Raw genomic sequence first — 5,431 nt, 5'->3', positions numbered from 1 at the left:
AACACAGTGTTCAGTGTTCAGTTCTGAGAACTGAGAAGTGCGATGAAGTACATTTGATGATATAATGATCGGAAACTTGTGTGCTTTGTCCAGCTTTGTATAGCATCTGATTGTAGACTTGATCTGCTTGGACAGCTCACATTTTTTTGTCTTGAAATTTCAGAATTTATCATGCCCCGAGGGCGTTCTCCTACTGCATTTGTCAGTTTTATTATTTTGAAAACAGGTGAACAAATGATCCAACCGTTAAAAAGCACTTATTTTTATAGTGTGTTAGGTGTGTTGACACATTGTCCGTGTTTTACAAAGCAAATGATGAGTGTAGGATTCATTGGTGTCAACGTACCTCGTGAGAAAACAATGCCCACACTTTGCCCACTTACTACTTCCGGTTTATGATTTCTCTAGTCTCCACATGCAGGAGGAGTCTCATAAGTTACACAAGTTATACCAATCACTCTTGCTGTAATTCTTCCGCTTTCGGGAAAATTATCGTACTATAATGGGAGTAACAGTACTTTTGCAACTCAGTATTAAATATAGGCTCAAGTGAAAAACAAGGGATGCCACTTTTTGCCATTTCGAGAAGAAAAAAACCCGAAATGCTTGAAAGCCAACGTTTTTCTATAGTACAGCTTACTTTTTATGCATAATATTGAGCGACTTATTAAGTTTTAACCCCAGGCAATTAGACATACTAGAAGAGTGTTTAAACACTTTACAACTCACATCACAACTCAAATTATCCCAAAACTGACATCTCTTATTATTCCTCTTGTGTACCCAGTATATATAACGTCCGCAAATATAGAGATATATTCAAGATAGATGGGTATCATTTTCGTCAAAAGCAAGACAGTTTATTGAACAAGACACAACATGGTTGTGCCTTTCATGTTTTCTATGAGTTTCTTTTAATTTTTTTTTCTAATTTAAGAGAATGTAGGCACTGTGTTAAGAAAAATCACGTTAACTCCCAGATTCTGACACATTCTCACACAAACAAAAACTGGAGCGAAAGAGCGCTTGCGACACGTGAAAAAAAGTTGTGAAGTATTATTGCTTCAGTGTGCAATGTGAACGCTGGAGCGAAAGGGTGTGTGCGAAAAGAAAGGTGCAGAAAATAGAAAATGGATACGCCAAGAAGAACAGAAATGCAGCGGCTTACAGATTATATACATATATTTTTGAATGTGTGCGTGCGTGTGTGTGTGTGTGTGTGTGTGTGTGTGTGTGTGTGTGTGTGTGTTTGTGTGTGTGTGTGTGTGTGTGTGTGTGTGTGTTTGGAGAGTTTTGTTGGGTTTTTTCCCCTTCCCCCTTCCAGAGAGATAATGTATGCGTGCGTGTGTGTGTGTACTGGTGTTCCCCCCGCCAGTCAGAGAGGTTTTTTTTCCCCGTTCCTCACTGGAGAGATAATGTATGGGTGCGTGTGCGTGTGTTGTTTTGGAGTGCCGGTGTGAATGATTAAGTTGCTTTAGTGTGTGTTTGGTGGTGTAAAAATCAAGTGTAGCACCCACCCATTTCCAACTGCTTGACCCAATGTGAAACATCCAGGATCTCCGTTTGAGTCACAGTGGGGGTGTTGCAGGTTGTATCTTATTGGAAGAGGAATCAACATTCTGTGATGATCGTCTTCATCTTGGATCACGAAGATATTGGGGGGGGTGCTAGACTTAATGTTTACCATTGTGGCTGCATTGATGTAAGTTTTGTAATGTATGTGTGTGTGTGTCATCACTCGATTGTAAAAAATAATTTTCTGTAAATATGTGTGTGAGAGAGTTTGTAAGGTACACAAAGGTTGTTGATATTGGTACTGTTTGTTGTATGGTGTTTTGATATGGACAGAGAGGCCATTGGCCAGTTGAAGTTGGGACTTTCAAGATGTGCAATTTTTTCATTGCAGATTTCCCATTTTGCTATGAAGACCCCTTTCTGCTTATTTCCTCTGTATTCCCAACAGACTGGAGATAAAGCCACAAAAATTACCCCAATTTTTTCAGAAAAACGTTTGTTGGAAGAAGAAAAAGCACAGCAGTTGCATACATTTTATGTGAAATTCACATTGTGTGGAAATACATGAATAAAGATTGACAAAAACATATATGATGTGTATTTGTTGGTGTGTAAAGATGTTTGTTCAAAGGCTGAGAGGAAATTTAACCTTATGTGTATGTTGAGTTTTACCATCGTATCCATACGACGTGGGGAACTCAGTGTTACCACTTTCCAATTTCCAATGAGGAAATCTACTTATTAATCCGATCCGTACGCTTTGTATAGTAGTCTGTGAAAATGATTTTTGAAATTATACGGAAAGTTTCAAAGAGATCTTTGCACTAGAAGTATTCTAAAATGTGAAGAATACAACCGCGGCAGTACAAAATGACCCTAGGGCGTATAGATATGGTTAATTAATTTGAAATGCCCTTCACTCTGAGATGATCATGGGAGTGTATTCAAAACCCAGTATGCTGGCAAATCTTGTACATGCAGTAGCACCAGTGTGTTGATGGTAAATTAAAAGAATAGAATTAATTAAGAGTTTTCTTCTAGCAGGTTTGTTGGTTTTTTTTTGTTTTTGTAAAGTGTTTTACGGCGCTCGCAACTGCATTAGGTCATATGAGCCCGCGGGACACACCTAATATTTTCAGTTGGTAGGAAATTTTGAATTTTGCCCGGGTGGCGGCCGAAGCCTACTCTTGTCAATTTTAGACCACCAAGGGATCTTTAACGTGCGCAACTTGCACACGGGCCCTCCGAGATTTTTCGCCCTTGTCCGAGAAGGCTAGGTGTAGATCTTTCCTACCAGAAGTTCAGGGGTGTGGCAGAAAGACAGCAGTTAGGAGGAGCCAAGGAGTAGCAGTAGAAAGGCTGCAGAAAGAGTCAGGAGCCCAGAGGAGGGGGCAAAGGAGGTGAAGCAGACAACAGAACATCGTTAGAGATCAGGAAAGGATGTGAAAGGAGACAATTTTAGAGAAGAAAATTTTTTGGTCGCTACCCGGAATCGAACCCGGGACCTTTGAATGAGAGGCCAACACCTTAACCTCTAGGCCACGAGAGCCCCTGTAGCAGGCTTGACGGGCTTTAGAATCTTGTCTTGTCAGCTCTTTGTCTCTGCAAGTGGTTAGACGTCACCTCTAGAAGTAGAAGGTCCTGCTTCTTTATGTTGGGTGCTGGGCCACTGGCCATAGATAATACCAATACAACTGACAGAATTTAGTGGTTAGGCTACCGGACTCGTAATCGTGAGGTTGCGGGTTCAGGGGTTCGAGCTGCGGGCCTGACGTTGTGTCCTTGGGAAAGGCACTTTTTACTCAAATTTTCCTCACTTCACCCCGGTGGGAATGGGTACCCGGCCATAGATGGCGAAAGATCTTGTCAGTATGTTTTAGCCCCTCTATGAATGGCTGCTTGCACTGTATGCTTCCCAGGAAGTTGGGGTTGTTTCAGAATGCTCTCAGGTCTGCTGAGGTAATAGTAATATTATAGTATTGACTAATAGTATTAGTATACATTGTGAAGCACATAGAGCTTGCTGTTGAGCGGGGATTTATGCTGTACAAATGCTATTTTTTTTTCTTCCCCTAATAGTAATATAATACTTGAACGAAGATGTCAAGAGTCTGGGCCCATGGACTCCCTACTCTCTTTATCAACCCTCCTCCTCCCGCCCCTTCTCTTTCTTTCTCACTCACTCTCTCTCTCTCATGCTCTGTGGGTGGTTGGTGGGCGCTCTGGTTTGGCTTGCTCCTTCTTTCCTATCAAACTCAAACATCTATCGTCCTAATCTCCCCTCCTATTTTGTGTTGCGAGCGCCGTAAAACCTTACTAAAACAATTTCGTGCTCTCTCATTGTCTCTGTCATTCTCTCTGGTCCTGTCCTTATCTCTTTCTCTCACTCTCTCTCTGACTTTCAGTCAGTAAATTTTGAACGGATCAGTTTCCATCCCTGGATAAAAATAAAAAGCTTCTCTCCACTCAAGAATTGAACTCAATATCTTCTGCATACAACAGCCAACAACCTTGGCATCTCCTCATCTCAGATGTCAGGCAGTCTTAAGTTTTAGTGAGGTTTTATGGCGCTCGCAACTGCGTAAAGTCATATGAGCGTCAAGGGATGACAACAGAGAAGTCCAAACGGGGAATCAGTCTTACTCTGTTCACCTCTCTAGCTTCAACAGCACAAGGTCTGCTTCGACTATCAAGGCACCCCGGAAATAGCAGTTCACAAGAGAGTGACAAACATACAAAAGAAGTAGAGAAAAAATGACAATAGTAAGGATGAGGAAAGAAAAAGCAGCAGTTCCCCTTATGTTGTTCTGACACAGTAGGCTACTGTCCCCGCGGTTGTAATAGTAATAGTTGTATGCAAAAAAATTTCTGAAATTATGCAAACTGAGCCCAAAAATGTGGTGAAATTATGAATTATGCAATTCTGTTAATTTTAACAAAGAATGATAAAGGAAAATAATCAGAAATTATGCAAAAAATATCAAATTTAGCTAAATTATGCGGGGTGCATAAAACCCCAGGGACAGACACTATGAGCATGACATTGTGATAAATCAGCCCATTTACAATTCTACTGTGCATAAGAACATGTTAATATCCCCCCTTTGGGAACACCCAAAAGACAACTTCAGTCAGTAGCAGCACTGCCCTGGTGGGGGGTGCCAGGCAGTCTATATAAGTACATGTACAAATCTGTTCAAATTTTAGTTTTTGTAAGAGTTTTACAGCGCTTGCAACACAATAAGATATAGGCCTATATGGTCATATAAGTGCTGAAGATTAGAGGTGTTACAAGGGAGTAACAAACATAAAAAAGAAGGAGGGGAGATAAAGACAATAGCCATGTTTGACAGGAAAAAAGAAGCAAACCTCACCAGAGCACCCACCAACCACCCACTGTTCACAATTTTTCACCAGACAAAAACATTTAAGTCCAATTAGTATAGTTGAATCACTTTATTTCAGCATACAAAGTAAACTTCAGGTGAACCAGGACTCCCAACAACAATACAAACCCATTGATTTCATAAGAACTGCATCATTCACAACAGTCACGTCGGTGACCACAAGTTTATATATATTTTTATATAATATAATAAATGTACAATTACACATACCATGTGAGAAAGGAAACGGCAAACATTCGTAGTACATCATGTACATATAATCATAATGTCTCTATGTTGTGCTATTGGTACATTTTCATCATAATTCGGTTCACAGGATGAATGAAGCAAAAGTGCTTCATATACTCCGGGACTATGACTAAGTGCTAACTGAGACTATGACAAGTGCTACTCCGAGACTATAACAATGCTAACTAAAAAACAGTTTACGGGGTTATCACTTTCCATCTGTTTAGTTTGAGAAATTTTACCCATTTTTAAAAACCAGATTCTTTTTATATTACTGAGTA

Source organism: Aplysia californica, unplaced genomic scaffold (genome assembly GCF_000002075.1).
Source record: "Aplysia californica isolate F4 #8 unplaced genomic scaffold, AplCal3.0 scaffold00767, whole genome shotgun sequence".
NCBI classification, from domain to species: domain Eukaryota; kingdom Metazoa; phylum Mollusca; class Gastropoda; order Aplysiida; family Aplysiidae; genus Aplysia; species Aplysia californica.
Note: the sequence above shows the minus strand (reverse complement) of the source record.